Here is a 26,518-nt window from a genome sequence, read left to right on the forward strand (position 1 = left end):
TGGCCCACACAGGAATTTTTTCTCAATTTTCCCCCCAAGTGAAGTTGAGGGCTAATTAGGGAAATATGTCATTACCTTTTGGTTTTTGTTTTACCCAAAATTTTGATACCTATTACTTGCATGACTTAAAGAAACACTTTTATTGTTCTGTAACAATAGAGGAGATGAGATTAGAGAAACTCTAACACTATATCAACAATTAGAGACTTTAAATCCAGTGCAAAACTCTGGGATCATAGATGTTTTCACTTTTTCGGAGAGCTTTTCACTGTAATATACATATGTATGTATATGTATACACATATGCATACATATACATATTAAAAAGCAGACTCAGACTGACATTAGTATTTTCAGATTTTAAACTGCCATTAGAGGTTATTTCAAGTTATTGCAGTTCAGTGAACATTTCACAATCACCAATTTAACAAAAGCAAGCCAGTGAATCAGAATAAAAGCCAGGCACTATATTTTCAGTTTTCTCATTCTACCACTGACTTCAACTGATTAGGATAAGATGAAGTCTGTGTGATGTGGTTATTTTAAAAAGGACCTGTTACTGAATTTTTTAAAACTTAAGTTATAAAAGCTATTTCCTATATGTGTAGTTTGACTAGAATATTCCAAATGTAATTTATTTTAATATTTATTTTAAGGCTCAATAAAGATAAACGTGGGCTCATGGTATAAAGTGTATTTGTGAAGTTCAACCATACTTTTGAAAGCCTATTTTTAATATTTGAAAATGGCAACGTGGGCTCACAGTATAAAGTGCACTTGTGAAGTTCAAACATACTTTTGAAAGCCTATTTTTAATGTTTGAAAATGGCAATAGTGGCCTGAAGGTAACAGATTTAACTTTCATAAATAATTTCCCCGAGAAGAAGTATAAGCATGAGAATTATTCATAGATGTGTTAATTGTTCACCTCACTGCCAAATATTGTCTTTTCTTTGTAATGACACTGCCACATGGAATGTTTTACATTAAGATAATGAGGTTGAAAAAGTAAATATAGCTTGCATCTCGGCATTTTTCTAATATAAACTCGTGTCCATAATATTTCATCTTACGAAATTCCTGTTAGTTCAAAGGTTCCTAATGAAATTGAAATTCCCCTAACTTGAACGTTCTTTTTCGTAGAAGAGATAATTAGATTCTTTCATATATATATCATACATATATATGATATATATGAAATCTATATATAATTAGATTCTTCCATATATATATACTATGTTCCATTTGAACCTTGATATCTTATGAGTGATTTGAGGCATCTAGACCACCAGGCCCACAAATGATTAGCACATTAGAAAATAAGACACAGAAAGTCAGACTGCAATCAACTTCCTGTGAGAAGGAAGAAGGAAAGATTAAAGGATGATTTAACATCTATCTCTGAGTGACATTTTAATGTATTGAGAGGGATCTACCTTGCCATTTTCCTCCTTCACAAAGGACAGGTTAATGGGAGATAATTTAAGGAGCAATTGAAGATCTTCGGTTGATAAGGTCAAAAGTTATTTAAGGGGGCTTCCCTGGTGGCGCAGTGGTTGAGAGTCCGCCTGCCGATGCGGGGGACACAGGTTCGTGCCCCGGTCCGGGAAGATCCCACATGCCACGGAGCGGCTGGGCCCGTGAGCCATGGCCGCTGAGCCTGCACGTCCGGAGCCTGTGCTTCGCAACGGGAGAGGCTGCAACAGTGAGAGGCCCACATACCGCCAAAAAAAAAAAAGGAAGTCATTTAAGGCTACCTGGCCAGCTTCAGCTAGTGCTTTACTACCCTTTCTACCAAAATGTCCCCAAGAGCAACCAACAGTGAACAGGGGTGTGCAGGGATCCAGGGGTGGCTCTTCAAGCTCCCCTAAATGTGCCCATATAAAATGTTTAAAATAAAAATGTTTTCGATCAATGACCACTGAGTAAGATCGATGCTCTGGGAAGATGGGTCACAGTTAATCTTTAGGTTTAGCATTTCCCTGCCTATTAGCAGGAAATTATCATCTAGTTTCAGGAAAGCAGGTTTGGGTGACTGGGGGAGTCTTACAAAATCCCTTCCAGCAGCAGGCCTGATTCTGTCACCATGGTGCACAGCAAGAAGTAATCTGTGAGGTAAATGGCTTCATAATCCTGTTCCAGTCTTACTTTACAATAGCTTTAATTACTGTATTCTTCTGCTTGTTTTGTTTAAAAAAAAAAACCACCCAGGCCCAACTCTTTCACTGCCTCCAAATCAGGAGCACTTATTTAGTCAGAGTTTTAGATTCTACAAACTGCTTTGTCACATACACTATTTCACTGTATCCTCACATTCCCGTTTTTCAGAATGACAGTGCAAAGGTGTTAAGGTACTTGATCAGGGGCAGAAATCATTAAGCAAAGGAGCAATGGTGGGAACCCAGGCCTCCAGACTTCACACCTACTCCTCTGTCCACTCCACCTGCTTTCCTGGGACCTGGAGATAAGATTACTAGAAGTGTGAGGAAACTGACTCTTACTTTAGTAAGGCCCGGGGCTGCAAACACCCAGGACCATCAGCAAGCAGAAATATTCGCAGCTGAAAATGACCTTCCCCAATTCAGTGCTAAACCTGACAAATGGTTTATAACATCCAGAGGAGTGAGGTCAGCCTTGGTGATTAATTTCTGGCATTTTAAAAGCCTTTTTAATTATTTTGAGGGTAGTGGGTAAAATGATATGATGCTCTTTCTTAGATACATGCAGCTCCTTCAACAAATGCCTACCAGGGCTTCAAGGAAAGTTACTGAGCAGCATGCCTGGTTTTGTTTTTGCTTTGACTTTTCCTTTTATATATATATTTTAATTAAAAACAAATCAACAAAACTATCCTCCAAACATGAATTGAGAGAGGGGTCTCGAGCAACTAATTAAGCTGTCTTTAGAAACAGGTAATTAAACTTTCCATTAAAATTCACCAGACAAACATAATTTACAAGGTGGAAAGCCATTCCAATCTCATGGGTAAACAATCAGCTAAGGCTTGTATTTATAACAGAGATTCCAGAATGGCCAATGCAGTGAGTAACTACATAATTAAGATGCATTTTATCTTTAAAAGAATTTGAGGTTCTGGACATGTGGTCTAAAAAAGTGTAAATACTTCATATAGCCCACAAATTCATTAAAATAAAGTACAGAGGGCTTCCCTGGTGGCGCAGTGGTTGAGAGTCCGCCTGCGATGCAGGGGACATGGGTTCGTGCCCTGGTCCGGGAAGATCCCACATGCCGCGGAGCGGTTGGGCCCGTGAGCCATGGCCGCTGAGCCTGCGCATCCGGAGCCTGTGCTCCGCGACGGGAGAGGCCACAACAGTGAGAGGCCCGCATACCGCAAAAAAAAAGAAGAAAGTACAGAAATGGTCAATGCATACGTGTACATTACAGACTCTCAAATAATTTTCATTCAATAAATATTTTATTGAGTATCTACTATGTTCCACACATTAGTGAAACTGGTGAACACCAGAGAATAGGGCACTATGCTATTTTCAACAGGACCTGTTATTAAACAAATAGATATATATTATTGAATTAATAATAATTAAGTGGTGGATGGGTGATGTATTTTTAATCTTAACAATCACATTTTCTTACAAAGGTGGAATTAATTCATGAAATTTATGTCTATGCCCTCTTTCCAAGCTATTTCCTGCTCTCATGGTCCTTCGGAGACTTTAACTGGTGACTTCTACACTCTCCATCCCAGCTCTCTCTTGCTCTCCTTCCCCTATGGATGTGCCTTCCTAAGCCTTCTAATGCCCAAACCACAGGGAATTTTGCTGAACACCTCATATAGCCTTTTTTATCAGAAATAATGCACACAGAGAGCTGCTGTTCTGTTTACAATAGCCAAAACATGGAAGCAGCCTAAATATCCATCGACAGATAAATGGATCAAGAAGCTGTGGTATATATACACAATGGAATATTACTCAGCCATAAAAAAGAATGAAATAATGCCATTTGCTGCAACATGGATGGAACTGGAGATCATCATATTAAGTGAAGTCAGAAAGAGAAAGACAAATACCATATGATATCACTTATATGTGAAAGCTAAAATATGACACAAATGAACTTATCTATGAAACAGAAACAGACTCACAGGCATAGAAAACAAACTTATGGTTCCCAAAGGGGAGAGTGGTGGGGGAGGGATAAATTAGGAGGTTGGGATGAACATACGCACAGTGCTATATATAAAATAGATAACCAACAAGGACCTACTATGTAGCACAAGAATCTCAAGGAACTATACTCAATATTTTATAATAACATATAAGAGAAAAGAATCTGAAAAAGAATATATATATGTATCACTGAATCACTATGCTGTACACCTGAAACTAACACATTTTAAATCAACTATGCTTCAATAAAAAAATAAAAAAAGAGAGAGCTGTTGTTTATAAACTCTCCTCCTCAATCTGCCTAATCACCCTTTCCATAAAGCCTTAAAACAATTAAAAAAAACTTAAAGTTCATTGTTATCTATAGTTAGGAGGTTAAGAGCTTGTCTCCTCTGTAAAAGAATCTCAGCTTCACTTACTAGTTCCAGTATCTAAGGAGAAGTCTCAGTTTCTTCATCTGTAAAACTGGAATGATAATAAAAACTACCTCATAGGGATGAGATAATGAATGGAATATAGGTAAACCCCTATCCTGAGTACCCAGCATAGAGAGCTCTCAAAGCTCTCAGAGACCAGGTGGTGGTAGTGATGTTGACACTGCTCACATCATTTGTTTTACATCAGTCTTATCACCTAATACAACGCTTGGAACAAAGCAGGTGCTAAATGTTGAAGCAACCAGCTCACAGTCATGGCACATTTGCAAGCCTTGCTGAATTCTTCAGACTCATAGACAAATGCCTGTCTGAATGGCTCCAGCTTCCTGCTCTTATGATATGGTCAGAATAGATTTAATATCAATACAAAGAAAATGGCCACTTTTAAAAATGTCTTAATGGTTTTAAAAAAAGTAACGGCTGGCCAGAGGTGCAAGGAAGCAGTGCATGTTAAATATTGTTTCCTCATTTGACGGCCAAAATGTATGCAAATGTGAACTGAAAACATGTTAAAGAAAAAATGTGTGACAACGTAGGCATCTTAGCAACATAGCTGACTAAAGGATGAGACCGAATTGAAGGCATTTGTTGTGTGAAGAGAACAGGTGCCACCTGAAATACAAAGGATGCTTGGGATTCATGAATTGCAGTTTCAAATTCTAAAGATTGTTGAATCGTGGTTTAAATTAATATGCAGGACCAAAACAACTATTATGGGAGGAATAGTGCAAAGTGCCATGAAAATTTATGGATGAATAAAAACTCTCTGTATTGATGAGTTTCAAGAAAATGTTAGAAGGAAAAGGGAATTTGGTTATATCTACCAATTGTAAGCCTAAAGTTTGATTATTTTTCTTCCCATAAACTCAAAACATAACTTGCTGTAAAATTCCAAGATGAAACTATTTTCAAATGCATGAATTAATAAGGAAGACATTAAAATAAGAAGTATGATGTTAAAAAAATAACTTGCCTAAAATATCTCCTCCTGCAGGATCAGCTGTAGATTTTTTAAAGTGGATGCTCTGGTTGCATTTTTCAGTGTCAGAAATATTAAATCACATCATCAGTTGAACAGTGTTTCTCTGTTGTTTTCAGTTTCAAAAGAACATGGTCTTTCAGATACTAAGTATAGAATTTAATGCATTATTTTATACCAGTGGTACTGCTTTTAATGAACAATGGCATATTAAATTAGCTACTGTGGGTCACATATTTAGACAGTTTTTTCCTGTTTCCTCTGTTGTTTCTAATCTGGTGTACATTTAGAGATGTACATTTGAAAAACTCTCCAAAAGAGGAAGAGTTACCGTCATACCAAATGATGTAAAAGACATCTGGGATCCTTGTGGGGATCATTTTCTTTAGGAGAAGTATTGTTTGAGGTGAAAGCTGAGCTGGCGGCTTTTCCCATGGAATACCATTTTTTTTCTTGGAAGAACAACTAACATAAATTCTGGTTATTGAGACTGGGCATTTGCTCAAAAATGAACAAACTTGAGCCTGCCACCTGAAGGAAAATAACTGCCAGTGAGTGATAAAATCCAAACTTTCAAGTGAAAATAAGAATTTTGGAAATTCTGTATCTGCCACCCTGAATGCGACAGCTTCCCACTACTTAGATGAGTTTTCTGATGAAATTAATGATGATACTAACAAATGTGATTTTTTTCATCATTTACAGAAATGTTTCAATGTTTGAAAGACCTAAATAACTCACTGAACCAATATTTTCCAAATGACCAATGGATGATGGTACAGAATAATGCACAGTTGAAAGATCCATTCAGAGTTCAAGACAGACCAATGGATTTTAGTGTAACAGAATACGAAATGCTTATTTATAACATTTTAGATTCTACATTGCAAGTAGTATTCAAGAAACTACCACTTAACCAGTTTTGGTGTGATAGCAAAGAGAAATATCCAAATTATCTGTAAAGGGGCTTCCCTGGTGGCGCAGTGGTTGAGAGTCCGCCTGCCGATGCAGGGGACATGGGTTCATGCCCCGGTCCAGGAAGATCCCACATGCCACGGAGCAGCTAGGCCCGTGAGCCATGGCCGCTGAGCCTGCGTGTCCGGAGCCTATGCTCCGCAATGGGAGAGGCCACAACAGTGAGAGGCCTGCATAACGCAAAAAAAAAACAAAAACAAAAAACAAATTATCTGAAAAGTCTCTTAAGATACTCTTTACCAAATGTGTATTTGTATGAGGTCAGATTTTCTTCATATACTTCAACCAAAATAAGATACTACCAGAGACTGAATGCACACAAGCATTTACAAGAATCCAGTTTTCTTAATATTAAGACATACATTAAAGAGATTTACAGAAATGTATAAATGCCACCCTTCTATATGTTTCATAAAATATGGTTATCTTAATAATAATGCTAGTATGTTAACATGTAATGGGTTTATTATTGTTTTTAAAATGAATTAATAGGTATTTAAAAAAATCTTTTAACTTACAAGATAGTAAATATCACAGATATAACTCACATACATAAAAGTTCTTTTGAGATCTTCAACAATTTTTTTTTTCTGGTACGCGGGCCTCTCACTGTTGTGGCCTCTCCCGTTGCGGAGCACAGGCTCCGGATGCGCAGGCTCAGTGGCCATGGCTCATGGGCCCAGCCGCTCCAACAGCATGTGGGATCTTCCCAGACCGGGGCACGAATCCGTGTCCCCTGCATCGGCAGGCGGACTCTCAACCACTGTGCCACCAGGGAAGCCCTCTTCAACAATTTTTAAAGTGTAAAGGGATCTAAGTCCAAAAAGTTTGAGAATCATGGATCTAATCCATTAGTTGTAACCTTTACAACAGGATCTCACACATACACACAGAAAGACAATTATAGTAATAGATGTCTGGGCCCTGTGTTGATTCTACTGAATCAAAATTTCTGCAGGTATCTCTATTGTATATAAAGCATAATTGGTGAGCGCACTGATCTGACTTGGCCCTTTAATAAAAAAACTATTCATGACTGCATATGTTCTTTTATTTATTATTTTTTAAACATCTTTATTGGAGTATAATTGCTTTACGATGTTGCGTTAGTTTCTACTGTATAGCAAAGTGAATCAGCTATACATATACATATATCCCCATATCTCCTCCCTCTTGCGTCTCCCTCCCACCCTCCCTATCCCACCCCTCTAGGTGGTCACAAAGGACCGAGCTGATCTCCCTGTGCTATGCGGCTGCTTCCCACTAGCTATCTATTTTACGTCTGGTAGTGTATATACATCCATGCCGCTATGACTGCATATTTTAGAACTTTCCCAAAAGTTTATTTTACATTAAAGTTATTTTTAAAAATTTTCTTCATTATTTTATTTCTCAAAAGTACTAACATTAGTAATAGTATCTTTGATTTTTTCCTTTTATAGTTCTGAAGCAAATCTTTATTCATTGTTATTGGTTTCCCTACTTCTGAGAGATACCATGAAAAATGGTAAACGTGAATTGCGTTAAAAAGCTGAGAGGGTTTTTTGTTTGTTTATTTTTCTTTTTGCCTCTAAATCATAATAAACTCTCTTCAGTAAGTTTTACATATAGTCTCTGGAGTACTGATTTGAAAGACACTTCAACTGCCTTCAAAATCTTGTTTATTTAGGAGATGACTGTCAACTCAGAGGTCTTTTGTCAGTTTCAAAGAGCTAACTAAGCTTCAACTTTGACAATAAAATGCTAATAAGCACTCTGAAGACTGAAATGATGAAAACCTGAAGATGTCAACCTAAATTTAAGTCAACTATTGAAAATGTGTAAGTGTGCTGATGTCTTAAATATAATTAATTTATATTATTATAAATATGCTTTATATTATATACATATAAGCATACACATGCTTTATTATATTATAAATCTTAGTTACCATTATATATCATTAATACTCAGATAAATTACGTTAATCGTTTAATATGGTTCCATTGTAAAAACTTTAAAGAAATTAATCCAGATCTCATTCTATTAAGTGTACTGCAATTTAAAATACACATGCTCAAGTCCATTCTCTACGTCTGCGTCTTTATTCCTGTCCTGCCCCTAGGCATGGGGACAGGAGGACATGGTTGGGGGAAGGGTAAAATGGGATGAAGTGAGAGAGTGGCATGGACATATATACACCTCCAAATGTAAAACAGATATCTAGTGGGAAGCAGCTGCATAGCACAGGGAGATCAGCTCGGTGCTTTGTGACCACCTAGAGGGGTGGGATAAGGGAGGGTGGGAGGGAGACGCAAGAGGGAGGGGATATGGGGATGTATGTATATGTATAGCTGATTCACTTTGTGATACAGTAGAAACTAACACACCATTTTAAAGCAATTATACTCCAATAAAGATGATAAAAAAATAAAATAAAATAATTATTCACCCACATAAAAAAATAAATAAAATAAAATACACATGCTGTGGGTCTGTCTGGTGGCACAGTGGTTAAGAAGCCGCCTGCCAGTGCAAGGGACACGGGTTCGAGCCCTGGTCTGGAAAGATCCCACATGCCGCGGAGCAACTAAGCCCGTGTGCCACAACTGCTGAGCCCACGTGCCACAACTACCAACGTCCACGCGCCTGGAGCCTGTTTTCCGCAACGAGAGGCCATCGCCATAAGAAGCCTGTGCACCGTGACAAAGAGTAGCCCTTACTTGCCGCAACTAAAGAAAGCCCGTATGTGGCAAGGAAGAACCAATGCAGCCAAAAATAAATAAACAAATAAATTTTTATAAAGAAGCCTACAGATTAAAAAGAAAGAAAGAAAGAAAGAAAAAGAAAGAAAGAAAGAAAGAAAATATACATGCTGAATCATTGGCAGCTTTGCACATTTATGTATAATTTACACCATTGCATAAGTGTAAATCCTTTCTTATTTATTTGTGTTGTTGTTGTCCCTATGAAAGGAACAAGACTATTTGGATTTGTACACTTCTGTGGTACTTAAAGAAGGGAGGGTAGCATTTGATACAAGCAACCATTAGAGAACTAAGCTACATTATAGGAAAAGATAGTTTTAGTTTTCTATATTTAAAATTTGAACATAGGCTTTCTTATTCTGTAATCTGGAATCTTCTTTTAATATTTGATAAGGGTTTATTTTAAACACTGAACATAAGAGTTGCAGTTCTAGAGTGGCATGCCTCAATGGGTGAAGGGTCCATCTGAACTATGCTGCAACTTCCTTTGGACAGATTCCAGGATGTTTTAACTTCTCTCTTTTGAGTAAGCCAATTACTCAAAATACAGTGATCCACTTAGTCTAAATACTAACACAGTCCAGTGTTCAGTCTCCACAATGACACCAAAGGGCATCTTGTGGAAGGGTCTGGTTGTCCTCCGTGATTTCATATTTAAAAATAAAGGACGCACTATTAAAACACACCCATAGAATCCCTTGATAACTCACCATAAACCTATCATCCCCAAAGATACCCATGTTAGTATAATACCTACTCTCAAAAGGATTGTTACAAAGATTAAAGGAGATAATCCGGTAAAGTACTTAGCTGACTTTCTCACATAAAGAGGTTCAATAAATGTTAGTTACTACTGTTATTATTCTTAGTTTTACAACTTTTAGAGGATCTATACTGAGGAGCAAGAGGAGACCTTCAATTTCCTGAGGCCAAAAAAAATTATATGACCAGCTCAAAGACTTAAAATCCTAGTCAGCAGCAGAGTCAAGCCTATAATTAAATGTGCATGTTTAAACTTAAAAGCTTTTGCACAGCAAAGGAAACCATAAACAAAATGAAAAGAAAAGCCACAGAATGGGATAAAATGTTTGCAAACGATGTGACCAACAAGGGATTAAATCCGAAATACACAAACAGCTCATGCAGAAAAAAAACAAACAACCCAGGCCTTCCACCGCCATCTTGAGCTGCAGTGTCAGGGCAGTGCTTCTGCACAGGGCTCAACCCACCGAGCTGAGGTGGCAGTGCAGCCATTTCTCACTAGGCACTCTAATCTGAACTGCTGGGTGCGAGGCCTCTGCATGAGGTACCCTGTGAACAAGTGAAACTAGACAAAGCACAAAGGAAAAGGAAAAAAAACCAAGTTGCAAACCCTCTGAAAAAATGCCTATGTACCTCTAGTTCTTGAGGGGGTTGGTGTCTTCAGTGGAGTTTCCTATTGTAGGGGGACCTTCAAGATGGCAGAGGGGTAAGACATCACCTTCCTCCCCATAAATACATCAAAAATACATCTACATGTGGAACAACTCCTGCAGAAGACCTACTGAATGCTGGCAGAAGACCTCAGACTTCCCGAAAGGCAAGACTTCCCAAAAGGCAAAATCCCGGACCTGGCCGTGTGGCTGACAGGGTCTTGGTGCTCCGGCCTACTGTCAGGCCTGAGCCTCCAAAGTGGAAGAGCCTAGTTCAGGAGACTGAACTACCAGAGACCTCCTAGCCCCACATAATATCAATCGGCGAAAGCTCTCCCAGAGATCTCCGTCACAACACTAAGACACAGCTCCACCCAACGGCCAACAAGCTCCAGTGCTGGACGCGCCATGCCAAATAACTAGCAAGACAGGAACACAACCCCACCTATTAGCAGAGTGGCTGCCTAAAATCAGACTAAGTTCACAGACTCCCCAAAACACACCGCTGGACACGGCCCTGCCCACCAGAAAGACAAGATCAAGCCCCAACCACCAGAACACAGGCACCAGTCCCCACCACCAGGAAGCCTACACTAGCCACTGAACCAACCTCATCCACTGGGGGCAGACACCAAAAACAATGGGAATTACGAACCTGTGAAAAAGAGACTCCAAACACAGTAAGTTAAACAAAATGAGAAGACAGAAATATGTGTCAGATGAAGGAGCAAGGTAAAAACCCACCAGACCAAACAAATGAAGAGGAAATAGTCAGTCTACCTGGAAAAGAATTCAGAGTAATGATAGTAAAGATGATCCAAAATCTTGGAAATAGAATGGAGAAAATACAAGAAACAATTAACAAGGACCTACAAGAACTAAAGAGTGAACAAACAATGAAGAACAACACAATAAATGAAATTTAAAATTCTCTAGAAGGAATCAATAGCAGAATAACTGAGGCAGAAGAACGGATAAGTGACCTGGAAGATAAAATAGTGGAAATAACTACCACAGAGCAGAATAAAGAAAAAATAATGAAAAGAATTAAGGACAGTCTAAGAGACCTCTGGACAACATTAAACACACCAACATTCAAATCATAGGGGTCCCAGAAGAAGAGAAAAAGAAAGGGTCTGAGAAAATATTTAAAGAGATTATAGTTGAAAACTTCCCTAATATGAGAAAGGAAATAGTCAAGTCCAGGAAGCACAGAGAGTCCCATACAGGATAAATCCAAGGAGAAACACGCAAAGACACATATTAATCAAACTATCAAAAATTAAATACAAAGAAAAAATATTAAACGCAGCAAGGGAAAAGCAACAAATAACATACAAGGGAATCCCCAAAATGTTAACAGGTGGTGTTTCAGCAGAAACTCTGCAAGCCAGAAGGGAGAGGCAGGACATATTGAAAGTGATGAAAGGGAAAAACCTACAACCAAGATAACTCTACCCAGCAAGGATCTCATTCAGATTTGACAGAGAAATTAAAACCTTTACAGACAAGCAAAAGCTAAGAGAATTCGGCACACCAAACCAGCTTTACAACAAATGCTAAAGGAACTTCTCTAACTGGGAAACACAAGTGAAGAAAAGGACCTACAAAAACAAACCCAAAACAATTAAGAAAATGGTAATAAGAACATACATATCAATAATTTCCTTAAATGTACATGGATTAAATGCTCCAACCAAAGGACACAGACTGGCTGAATGGATACAAAAACAAGACCTGTATGTATGCTGTCTACAAAAGACCCACTTCAGATCTTGGGACACATACAGACTGAAAGGGAGCGGATGGAAAAAGATATTCCATGCAAGTGGAAATCAAAAGAAAGCTGGAGTAGCAATTCTCATATTAGACAAAATAGACTTTAAAATAAAGACTATTACAAGAGACAAAAAAGGACACTACATAACGATCAAGGGATCAATCCAAGAAGAAGATATAACAATTGTAAATATTTATGCACCCAACACAGGAGCACCTCAATACATAAGGCAAATGCTAACAGCCTTAAAAGGGGAAATTGACAGTAACACAATAATAGTAGGGGACTTTAACACCCCACTTACACCAATAGACAGATCATCCAAAATGAAAATAAAAAAGGAAACACAAGCATTAAATGATACATTAAACAAGATGGACTTAATTGATATTTATAGCACATTCCATCCAAAAACGACAGAATACACTTTCTTCTCAAGTGCTCACGGAACACTCTCTGGGATAGATCATATCTTGGGTCACAAATCAAGCCTTGGTAAATTTAAGAAAACTGAAATCATATCAAGTATCTTTTCCAACCACAATGCTATGAGACTAGATGTCAATTACAGGAAAAAAACTGTAAAAAATACAAACACATGGAGGCTAAACAATACACTACTAAATAACCAAGAGATCACTGAAGAAATCAAAGAGGAAATCAAAAAATACCTAGAAACAAATCACAATGAAAACACAACAAGCCAAAACCTATGGGATGCAGCAAAAGCAGTTCTAAGAGGGAAGTTTATAGCAATACAACCCTACCTCAAGAAACAAGAAACATCTCAAATAAACAACCTAACCTTACATCTAAAGCAATTAGAGAAAGAAGAAAAAAACCCCAAAGTTTGCAGAAGGAAGGAAATAATAAAGATCAGATCAGAAATAAATGAAAAAGAAATGAAGGAAACAACAGCAAAGATCAATAAAACTAAAAGCTGGTTCTTTGAGAAGAGAAACAAAATTGATAAACCATTAGCTATACTCATCAAGAAAAGAAGGGAGAAGATTCAAATCAATAGAATAAGAAATGAAAAAGGAGAACAACAACTGACATTGCAGAAATACAAAGGATCATGAGAGATTACTACAAGCAACTATATGCTAATAAAATGGACAACCTGGAAGAAATGGACAAATTCTTAGAAAAGCACAACCTTCAAGACTGAACCAGGAAGATACAGAAAATATAAACAGACAGATCACAAGCACTGAAACTAAAACTGATTAAAAATCAGTTTAATCAGTGATTAAAAATCTTCTAACAAACAAAAGCTGAGGACCAGATGGCTTCCCAGGTGAATTCTATCAAACATTTAGAGAAGAGCTAACACCTATCCTTCTCAAACTCTTCCAAAATATAGCAGAGGGAGGAACACTCCCAAACTCATTCTACGAGGCCACCATCACCCTGATACCAAAACCAGACAAAGATGTCACAAAAAAAGAAAACCACAGGCCAATATCTCTGATGAACATAGATGAAAAATTCCTCAACAAAATACTAGCAAACAGAATCCAACAGCACATTAAAAAGATCATACACCATGATCAAGCGGGGTTTATCCCAGGAATGCAAGGAACTTCTGTATATGCAAATCAATCAATGTGATACACCATATTAACAAACTGAAGAATAAAAACCGTGTGATAATCTCAATAGATGCAGAAAAAACTTTCGACAAAATTCAACAAAACTCTCCAGAAAGTAGGCATAGAGTGAACCTACCTCTACATAATACAGGCCATATATGACAAACCCACAGCCAACATCGTTGTCAATGGTGAAAAACTGAAACCATTTCCTCTAAGATCAGGAACAAGACACGGTTGCCCACTCTTGCCACTATTATTCAACGTAGTTTCGGAAGTTTTAGCCATGGCAATCAGAGAAGAAAAAGAAACAATAGGAATCCAAATTGGAAAAGAAGAAGTAAGACTGTCACTGTTTGCAGATGACATGATACTATACATAAAGAATCCTAAAGATGCTACCAGAAAACAACTACAGTTAATCAATGAATTTGGTAAAGTAGCAGGATACAAAATTAATGCACAGAAATCTCTTGCATTCCTATACACTAATGACAAAAAAATCTGAAAGAGAAATTAAGGAAACACTCCCATTTACCACTGCAACAAAAATAATAAAATATCTAGGAATAAACCTTCCTAAGGAGACAAACTATAAGACACTGATGAAAGAAATTAAAGATGATACAAACAGATGGAGAGATATACCATGTTCTTGGATTGGAAGAATCAACATTGTGAAAACGACTATACTACCCAAAGCAATCTACAGATTCAGTGCAATCCCTATCAAACTACCAATGGCATTTTTCACAGAACTAGGACAAAAAATTTCACAATTTGTATGGAAACACAAAAGACCTCGAATAACCAAAGCAATCTTGAGAAAGAAAAAGGAGAAATATGTGTCAGATATATATTCCGTGACTTGAGACTATACTATATAGTCTATATAATAATCTATATAGTCTACTATAATATATATATATATATTCCGTGACTTGAGACTATACTACAAAGCTACAGTAATCAAGACAGTATGGTACTGGCACAAAAACAGAAATATAGATCAATGGAACAAGATAACAAGTCCAGCGATAAACCCATGCACATATGGTCACCTTATCTTTGATAAAGGAGGCAAGAGTATACAATGGAAAAAAGACAGCCTCTTCAATAAGTGGTGCTGGGAAAACTGGACTGCTCCATGTAAAAGAATGAAATTAGAACACTTCCTAACACCATACACAAAAATAAACTCAAAATGCATTCAAGACCTAAATGTAAGGCCAGACAACACAAAACTCTTAGAGGAAAACAAAGGCAGAACACTCTATGACATAAATCACAGCAAGACCCTTTTTGACCCACCTCCTAGAGAAATGGAAATAAACCCAAAAATAAACAAATGGGACCTAATGAAACTTAAAAGCTTTTTCACAGCAAAGGAAACCATATACTAGACAAAAAGATAGCCCTCAGAATGGTAGAAAAAAAACTGTAAAAAATACAAACACATGGAGGCTAAACAATACACTACTAAATAACCAAGAGATCACTGAAGAAATCAAAGAGGAAATCAAAAAATACCTAGAAACAAATCACAATGAAAACACAACAAGCCAAAACCTATGGGATGCAGCAAAAGCAGTTCTAAGAGGGAAGTTTATAGCAATACAACCCTACCTCAAGAAACAAGAAACATCTCAAATAAACAACCTAACCTTACATCTAAAGCAATTAGAGAAAGAAGAAAAAAACCCCAAAGTTTGCAGAAGGAAGGAAATAATAAAGATCAGATCAGAAATAAATGAAAAAGAAATGAAGGAAACAACAGCAAAGATCAATAAAACTAAAAGCTGGTTCTTTGAGAAGAGAAACAAAATTGATAAACCATTAGCTATACTCATCAAGAAAAGAAGGGAGAAGATTCAAATCAATAGAATAAGAAATGAAAAAGGAGAACAACAACTGACATTGCAGAAATACAAAGGATCATGAGAGATTACTACAAGCAACTATATGCTAATAAAATGGACAACCTGGAAGAAATGGACAAATTCTTAGAAAAGCACAACCTTCAAGACTGAACCAGGAAGATACAGAAAATATAAACAGACAGATCACAAGCACTGAAACTAAAACTGATTAAAAATCAGTTTAATCAGTGATTAAAAATCTTCTAACAAACAAAAGCTGAGGACCAGATGGCTTCCCAGGTGAATTCTATCAAACATTTAGAGAAGAGCTAACACCTATCCTTCTCAAACTCTTCCAAAATATAGCAGAGGGAGGAACACTCCCAAACTCATTCTACGAGGCCACCATCACCCTGATACCAAAACCAGACAAAGATGTCACAAAAAAAGAAAACCACAGGCCAATATCTCTGATGAACATAGATGAAAAATTCCTCAACAAAATACTAGCAAACAGAATCCAACAGCACATTAAAAAGATCATACACCATGATCAAGCGGGGTTTATCCCAGGAATGCAAGGAACTTCTGTATATGCAAATCAATCAATGTGATACACCATATTAACAAACTGAAGAATAAAAACCGTGTGATAATCTCAATAGATGCAGAAAAAACTTTCGACAAAATTCAACAAAACTCTCCAGAAAGTAGGCATAGAGTGAACCTACCTCTACATAATACAGGCCATATATGACAAACCCACAGCCAACATCGTTGTCAATGGTGAAAAACTGAAACCATTTCCTCTAAGATCAGGAACAAGACACGGTTGCCCACTCTTGCCACTATTATTCAACGTAGTTTCGGAAGTTTTAGCCATGGCAATCAGAGAAGAAAAAGAAACAATAGGAATCCAAATTGGAAAAGAAGAAGTAAGACTGTCACTGTTTGCAGATGACATGATACTATACATAAAGAATCCTAAAGATGCTACCAGAAAACAACTACAGTTAATCAATGAATTTGGTAAAGTAGCAGGATACAAAATTAATGCACAGAAATCTCTTGCATTCCTATACACTAATGACAAAAAAATCTGAAAGAGAAATTAAGGAAACACTCCCATTTACCACTGCAACAAAAATAATAAAATATCTAGGAATAAACCTTCCTAAGGAGACAAACTATAAGACACTGATGAAAGAAATTAAAGATGATACAAACAGATGGAGAGATATACCATGTTCTTGGATTGGAAGAATCAACATTGTGAAAACGACTATACTACCCAAAGCAATCTACAGATTCAGTGCAATCCCTATCAAACTACCAATGGCATTTTTCACAGAACTAGGACAAAAAATTTCACAATTTGTATGGAAACACAAAAGACCTCGAATAACCAAAGCAATCTTGAGAAAGAAAAAGGAGAAATATGTGTCAGATATATATTCCGTGACTTGAGACTATACTATATAGTCTATATAATAATCTATATAGTCTACTATAATATATATATATATATTCCGTGACTTGAGACTATACTACAAAGCTACAGTAATCAAGACAGTATGGTACTGGCACAAAAACAGAAATATAGATCAATGGAACAAGATAACAAGTCCAGCGATAAACCCATGCACATATGGTCACCTTATCTTTGATAAAGGAGGCAAGAGTATACAATGGAAAAAAGACAGCCTCTTCAATAAGTGGTGCTGGGAAAACTGGACTGCTCCATGTAAAAGAATGAAATTAGAACACTTCCTAACACCATACACAAAAATAAACTCAAAATGCATTCAAGACCTAAATGTAAGGCCAGACAACACAAAACTCTTAGAGGAAAACAAAGGCAGAACACTCTATGACATAAATCACAGCAAGACCCTTTTTGACCCACCTCCTAGAGAAATGGAAATAAACCCAAAAATAAACAAATGGGACCTAATGAAACTTAAAAGCTTTTTCACAGCAAAGGAAACCATATACTAGACAAAAAGATAGCCCTCAGAATGGTAGAAAAGATTTACAAACGAAGCAACTGACAAAGGATTGATCTCCAAAATATACAAGCAGTTCATGCAGCTCAGTATCAAAGAACACCCAAACAACCCAATACAAAAATGGGTAGAAGACCTAAATAGACATTTCTTGAAAGAAGATATACAGACTGCCAACAAACACATGAAAGGATGCTCAACATCACTAATCATTAGAGAAATGCAAATCAAAACTACAATGATGTATCACCTCACACCATTCAGAATGGCTATCATCAAAAAAAAAATACAAACAATAAATTCTGGAGAGGGTGTCGAGAAAAGGGAACCCTCTTGCACTGTTAGTGGGTATGTAAACTGATACAGCCACTATGGCGAACAGCATGGAGGTTCCTTAAAAAATGAAAAATAGAACTACCATATGACCCAGCAATCCCACTACTGGGCATATACCCTGAGAAAACCATAATTCAAAAAGAGACATGCACCACAATGCTCATTGCAGCTCTATTTACAACAGCCAGGACATGGAAGCAACCTAAGTGTCCACTGACAGATGAGTGGATAAAGAAGATGTGGCACATATATACAATGGAATATTACTCAGCCATAAAGAGAAACAAAATTGAACTATTTGTAGTGAGGTGGATGGATTTAGAGTCTGTCATACAGAGTGAAGTAAGTCAGAAAAACAAATACCGCATGCTAACACATATATATGGAATAATAAAAAAGAAACGGTTCTGATGAACCTAGGGGCAGGAATAAAGACGCAGACATAGAGAATGGACTTGAGGTCCGGGAGTGGGAGGGGTAAGCTGGACGAAGTGAGCGAGTAGCACTGACATATATACACTACCAAATGTAAGACAGATAGCTAGTGGGAAGCAGCTACATAGCACAGGGAGATCAGCTCAGTGCTTTGTGACCACCTAGAGGGGTGGGATAGGGAGGGTGGGAGGGAGATGCAAGAGGGAGGGCATATGGGGATATATGTATACATATAGCTGATTCACTTTGTTATACATCAGAAACTAACACAACATTGAAATGCAATTATACTCCAATAAAGATGTTAAAAAAAAAGCAAATAACCCAATAGAAAAATTTGCAGATCTAAATAGACATTTCTCCAAAGAAGACATACAGATGGCCAAAAAGCACATGAAAAGATGCTCAACATTGATAATTATTAGAGAAATGCAAATCAAAACTACAATGAGGTATCACCTCACACCAGTCAGAATGTCCATAATCAAAAAGTCTACAAACAATAAATCCTGGAGAGGGTGTGGAGAAAAGGGAACCCTCCTACACTGTTGGTGGGAATGTAAATTGGTACAGCCACTATGGAGAACAGTATGGAGGTTCCTTAAAAAACTAAAAATAGAGTTACCATATGACCCAGCAATCCCACTTCTGGGCATATATCTGCAGAAAACCATACTTTGAAAAGATACACATACCTTAATGTTCATTACAGCACTATTTACAATAGCCAAGACATGGAAGCAACGTAAATGTCCATCAACAGATGAATGGATAAAGAAGATGTGGTATATATATATTTATACACACACACACACACACACACACACACACACACACACACACAAATGGAATATTACTCAGCCATAAAAAATGAAACAATGCCATCTGCAGCAACATGGATGGACCTAGAGGTTATCATACCTAGTGAAGTAAGTCAGACAGAGAAAGACAAATATTATGATGTCACTTGTATGTGGAATCTAAAAAATGATACAAATGAACTGATTTACAAACCAGAAATAGACTCACAGACTTAGAAAACAAACATGGTTACCAAAGGGTCAAGATGGGGGTAGGAATAAATTAGGAGGTTGGTATTAACATATGCACACTACTATATATAAAACAGATAATCAAGAAGGACCTAGTGTATAGCACAGGGAACTCTACTCAATACTCTGCAATAAACTATATGGGAAAAGAATCTGAAAAAGAATAGATATGTGTGTATGTGTAACTAAATCACTTTGCTGTGCACCTGAAACTAACACAACATTGTAAATCAACCATACTATAATATAAAATAAAAAAATTTTTTAAATCTGCATGTTTTCAGTCTGTTCTACTTCTTAAATAATAAGTTCTCAGAAGTACAGAATCTTAAGTCTGAGAAACCTCTTGAGGGTTAACGAAAATTTATGGGTGACAGCTAGAAGGGACCTGAATGACATATGTGAAGCTGAGTCCTTCATTTCACAACTGAGGCTCAGAGAGGTTGATGACATGCTGAAAGTGACATCATTACTTAAAGTCATAAGATGACGATCCCGATCTTTCCCAAGGAATGCCCAATTAAAAAAAATTGTTTTGGGGGTGTGTGTGGGAATGACTGAATAAATAGGAGACAACATGTGATAATCAAAGCTCCTTTTGAAGTGCTTTTATTTGAGGAGTAAAGGTGGATCTTTGTGGAAAACAAATCTCAAAAAATAAGGAATTAAGAGAGAAAAGGAGTAGCCTAAAGAGAGCATTTGAACTAGATGCTGTGGACTGCTCCAAAGCTATGACCAAACACTAGCCCAGAGGGGTACAGAATTTCTTTTATGGTTTAAGACCAGATCAAATGTTAAAGATCCATTATTATTTATGCATTCTGTCCTAGAGCAAAAAAATTAATTTAGCTTAAAAGTTTATAATATTTTTGTATGAAACTCAAAGTGAAAGATTAAAATCCTTTGTTTACAATCCAATATCACTATGAATTTAAAAATATGAAAAAAAATCAGCCCCTTTGCAATAACTATGAACACTGCTTCCAAATAAAAGTATCTGTCATAATCGTTAATTAGGCAAACGCATTTTGGTGAGGGGGCTTTATCTAAAAGGAAACAGTGGAAATGTACTATTCACACTGAAATAAGTGGTAATTAGAATGTTACATCCACAAGATAGCAAAATAGTTCTGGTTTAAATAATAATTCCAACTAAGTCCCTCTGTGTACGCTGCAGATGGAACTTATGGAAATCCTTTCCTCTCAAAAAGCTTTGTTAATTTAGAACTGGGTAACTGTAAATGATACACAAGCTTGGTGTGTGCTCTCGCTCTCTCACGTGTGTGTGTGCATGCGCGCACACACACACACACACACACACACACTCTAGAAGGATAAACAGCAGAATATTATGGGTTATGTTATCCGTCAATAGTAGGATTTGGTGGGATTTTTATGTTCTTATTGTTTTCCACTGTTTTCTCATTCACTCACATTCCAATAGGCTTTTTTGAGGGAGACAGGAGAAAAGTTATAACCATTTCTCCAGGAATTTTATATGACCCATAGTCCTCCCATGGGAGCTTGTTACACAGAGAATGTCACTCTTCACCTGGGACTGGGCAGAGAACTCTGGACTACAGGATTCTTGAGTGGCTTGCACCTGCATGCTTTCAAGGATTATAGGGAGAGAAATATAAATGCTTTAGTGGTCTCAGTGAAGCTGAAAAAAAAATGCTTTAGTGGTGTTCCACAAGGAATTCTGGAATCATATCATTGCCACAAAGAATGCCTTTTTCCCTTGGAGTAGACTGGGAGGATGAAGCAGAAATGGTAGTTTTTCTCATTGTGATACCTGGTACCATGTAGTAACAGTTCACATTCAGAGAGCAGGGGACACCCTTCTTTTCCATCAACTTGACCGTGACTAACACCCTGCCATGGGACCTAGCCCAGGTCAGAAAGGAATGGCAAGGAGAACAGCCAGTGATTAAAGGAGGGCTGACTGAGTTCTTCTGGCTCAGGTCCAGGACCCCAGCAGATCTCTCTCCCTGCACCTAAGAACCCTCTTTCATTGTGCACCCAAATTTATTAAAGTCCTTATTACAGATTAAAAAGTGAAGAGTCCAGTGATAGGGCTTAACTTCAACAAGTTATAGTATTTTGCGAGCACTACTACATACCAACAATTCCTTTGTTGCTCGTATTTCCCTAAAAATACATGACCTGAGAAATTTTGCATCTAAAATCAGGAATAATGAAGATAGGTATTTAAAGATATTAAGATGATGTGTTTATAATAAATAAGAAGAAAAAAGATGGAGGTCAGAAGTGCTATAAATATAGAAAGTTAAAACATTAAATAGGATGTCACCTGTCATATCAACCATTAAACAAATTTCTTGTCAGATGGAAATCTAATCAGTAGTTGCCTTAGGCAGGGGGTAAGAGGTGGGATTTTCTACAAAGGGGCACTAGGGAACTTTCTGGAGTAATGAAATGTTTTATATTTGATTGTACGTGGTGGTTACACAGGTGCATACATTTGTCAAAGCTCATCAAACTGTATACATTTTACTGTATGTAAATTATACTCAATAAATTTCACTTATAAAGAATTCTCGGAAAACAAGCCTATAAACAGGTATGGGCTCATTTGTAGAGTTTTCCCCGCTATATAGAAAAACAGAACTTTCTCAAGGGATAGGGCACCAGTTTCTTCCTTACTATGAACTCGGGCAGCAGCCCAAAATCATTCTAAAGTTATGAAGCAACCTATATCCACAATCAGGGATCTCTTCCTGCTGCGTACGCAAAAGGAAGGGAGGTATAAATCTCTTAACAAGGTGCTAAACAATCTGCAGCTTATATAAAAGCTTCTGCTTTTGGAGGGAAATTTTACAGCAAAGGTGAACTTTTATCAAACACTGCTGGTAAATAAGTATAGTAACTTAGAAATTATCAAGGAAAATGTTTAAGCTGTATGAGATGTAAAATTTAATAATGTAAAATAGGTCATCAGCAAACCTACAGCATCAGTGGATTTTCACTGGATGGTTTCAGAAGCTAAGGAAATAGAGGATAACAGGGCTGATTCATCCAAGTTACTGAACAAACCACAGTGAAAATAATGTAGCAGCACTAAACTTAAAAGGAGACATATAAATAAGGGTACAAATAGTAGCCACTAGAGATGTCTATAATTTCTTACTGAAAGAATCTAATTATTGCAATATAAAGTTCAGGTTTGAACATTTTTGACCAGTTATAGTAACTTGAAGGAAACCCAAGAAGAGTTCAGGACTAACTTATGAGGCCAGATAAAACCATTAAGTTGGGCTTCCCTGGTGGCACAGTGGTTGAGAGTCCCCCTGCCGATGCAGGGGACACGGGTTCGTGCCCTGGTCTGGTCCCGGAGGATCCCACATGCCGTGGAGCGGCTGGGCCCGTGAGCCATGGCCGCTGAGCCTGCGCGTCCGGAGCCTGTGCTCCGCAACGGGAGGGGCCACAACAGTGAGAGGCCCGCGTACCGCAAAAAAAAAGAAAAAAAAAAATACCATTAAGTTTTCATAACTTACAAAAAGGCTCAGGGCATGGCTTTGACTTATCAGTCTCTGAGAGATCTAAATATTAGGGGGAAAGAGAAATGACTCCAAATATAAGGGGGAAATATGGAGCAAAAAGCAGAAGATGAAAATTATAGATCCAAGTCATTAAGCATAAGACCTAATGTAAGGATTTACTAAAACTAGAGAGCTGATTCTTTTAGAATTGCCCACAAAGTTAGTTTGTGAGCAACATGGAAGGCCAGATTATTGCTTGCTAGTCTCTACTTGCTTGGGACCCCAAAATGCTATTACCATCATAAAGCCACTAGAGTTTATTTCTGTTTCACAAAGTTAATGGATGGGGATCTTGCCATCAATGATTATTTTCCCACCAAAATGCTAAAGGCTCTGAAATAGCAACTATGAAAGAATTTCTAACAGCTTCCTTTTCCAACCCTCAAACCAGTAAATTAAGAGTTATTTATTTAATTGGTTTATATACAGAAATCTTCCAAAACTGTGGCTGGCTTGGAAAATTACGATTTGGTCTTCCGTTGGCCTGGTTCTTTGGAGCTGAGGAACTGATGTTTATCTTCCATCTTCCTCTTTCCATCTGGTTTTCCCTAATGGCTTTCAATTACTAATCCTTTCTGTGGGTGATAAGATGCAAGGACAGCTGAGATTCATGCAAACAATTTCCTGGGCCCCATTTGAGTCTTCATTAATCACTTCAAGTATGATCCTCTGATGGGGTCTAGGTTGTCCTGACACACTACTGACAATGTAAGTTTGGGGAGATGCCCTCTGCCACGTTGGCTTCTTTGAGCATATCCCTAAGGAGGTGCAGCTACCCACCACCCTTCACAAACTATTGCATATTACAAAGATAATTTCTCTGTAACTCAAATGGTATATCTGTGGAAAAAGGAATGGCCCTCCCTGCCTCACAGGGACATTCTAAAGATTCTTAGCTCTTAAAGGGAAAAATACAGAGTATCAAGTTGAATTAGTATACTTTTCTTTCTCAGTCTTAGGACTGAATTATATTAGGGCCTTGGATTTGGCTGAATTCATAAAATATAGTAATTTGTTCATTTAGTCAACAACTGTTTATGTAAAACTCAAGGTGCTGATTCAGAAGTGAAACAATATTGAGGGATTAAAGCCTTTGAAACCGGGGTAGATGCCAGAATGTCATATTAATTTCTGATTCATGATTCTGAAAAATTAGCATTCTTATCTACAAAAGCGTTTCCTGTGATCTGTTGGGCTATTATAGTAGCAAGCTCAAATCAGAGTAAGTCCAACTTAATATTTGATGAACACCTGTAATATTACATAGATTATACAGGTAGCTTGCCTCTTGCTATCAGGATGTCTGTTAAATAGGGCAGAAACAATGAAAACATTAAAATATAAGCTCTTTGAGGCAGGGCTTAAATCTTGTACATCTTTTCTTACTTCCAGAGCCTGGCTTGTTTCCTTACAAATAGGAGGTTGAATTAAATGCAATTGATTTTGACAGGAGATGACTTAGTTCATGGAAACCAAAGAAGAAATGGGGATGATATTCTGCTGTGCTCTTAACTTGCTTAAGTTCCAAGATAACTTTTGACTAACAGAATTTCTTTATATAGATAGCTCGTGAAAGACTACTTAGAAAATAAAGTGTGAAGACATTAAGGCAAAGGAAGGAGAGGGTTTACCCAGCTGGAGTTAAGAGAATAAGCAGATTTATAAGTTAGGGGAGATTTGAGAGATCCTAACAGTCTCAACAAGGAGTGCAGGTTCAATAATAGTTCACTGACAGGAAGAGGACCAGAAGGCTTTACTTGTCTTACAATTAGGGGAAGTAGAGTTAAAATACTGGTCAATACTAAAATGTAAATATGACAGGCAAATAACATATTTTAGCCTTAAAAGTCATTAGCACATTATTGGGCAAAGACACATGCTTCTTAATTGGACACAATTAGAGGTATCACAGTCTTTGTTAAGAGAAACTCCACTTTTTGATGAAGCAAGTAGGAACCTTTTGATGTTATCTTGTGAACTCAGAGGGCAACTGAAGCACTGAAAAGACAGATCTTGAAGAGAAACCTGAATATGCTGTCTCTAGCAAAGGCGGGGGAACAGTACTGAGACCCATGAAGGGACATCTGGTTGGTGATCGCTCTGAGCCTAGAGTGCAATAATGCATCACATACAAGGAAGGCCACTTTACAAAATCTCATTAATACTCATAACCACCAGTGCAATGGAATCCATAGACCTTATTTTAGAGATGAGGCAAACTGAGACCCAGGGTGGTTAAGGGCTTGCTAAGAACACAAAGACTAATATATACTTATGTACTGACCATGTAGGCTTTTCTTTTTTTTAAAACTGTATTTGATTTCTTAAGAAGGACAGTTACAGAGGAGGACAAACCCACTATTAGAAGTTCTGTATGGAAGTTGTAGTCTCCTCATAAATTACTAAATTGATTTTTTAATACAAATAAGTGAACTTGGGCACATCTAGCAGTTCTCTAAGGGCCTGTTCACCCTGAACAACTGATCCTAGCCTTGAACAAGTCACAGAGGAGAGAGACTTGGGCAGGTAAATCTGACAAAGGGCAAGAGAGATGGATGTGGATAAAGGCAGAGTTAAGGAGAACAAGAGGAGCACAGCTTGGGGAGGAACAAGGAAGGAGGAAAAAAAAGGCCCAAAAGACTGGGAAAACACAAAATCCAGAAACCAAACACAGTTCTCTTCAGACTGCTTCATGCTACCCACTCCTCTGGTATTGTTATTTTTATAATGATTAAATTTAAGTATTTTTCTTGCTGATTTCTACATTGAGATGATACAGAAACAGAAAATGTGTTATATGTATTTTTAAGCAAAGTAAAAACATTTAGAAGAGTGGCTTTGTGGGAGACTAAGACAATTAGCAGACAGACAGCCCGTGCTTCTTTGAAAGGGACGAAGACTCCTGTCATTTTATGGAGGTAACCAAAGAATTCCAGTAGTTATGGCAGTTTTTGACAGGGCTTTCATTTCAACTTCAAGTTTCACAAGGCTTTTCAATACATATGCAGTCTGGCGATCCCCAAAGAAGTCTTTGATAAATGAAATTTAAATGTACAGGAAACTCCGTAAGAATAAATTAATATGAAAATATGCCAAGAATTGCATTCATTCCAAACTTCCAGGGCAACAAAACATATATACACACACACATAGACACACGTAGCTTATTTAGCTTGGTGAACTTCCATAAA

General features: G+C 37.4%; 1 protein-coding gene across 2 annotated transcripts in view; it reads right to left on the reverse strand.

Moving 5' to 3' along the window:
• Positions 1–26,518, reverse strand: part of CHN1 (chimerin 1) — a 174,695-nt gene that overhangs the window by 59,271 nt on the left and 88,906 nt on the right. The window lies entirely within an intron of this gene.

Source organism: Neophocaena asiaeorientalis, unplaced genomic scaffold, assembly GCF_003031525.2.
Source record: "Neophocaena asiaeorientalis asiaeorientalis breed wild unplaced genomic scaffold, Neophocaena_asiaeorientalis_V1.1 scaffold96, whole genome shotgun sequence".
In the NCBI taxonomy this organism is placed as follows: Eukaryota; Metazoa; Chordata; class Mammalia; order Artiodactyla; family Phocoenidae; genus Neophocaena; species Neophocaena asiaeorientalis.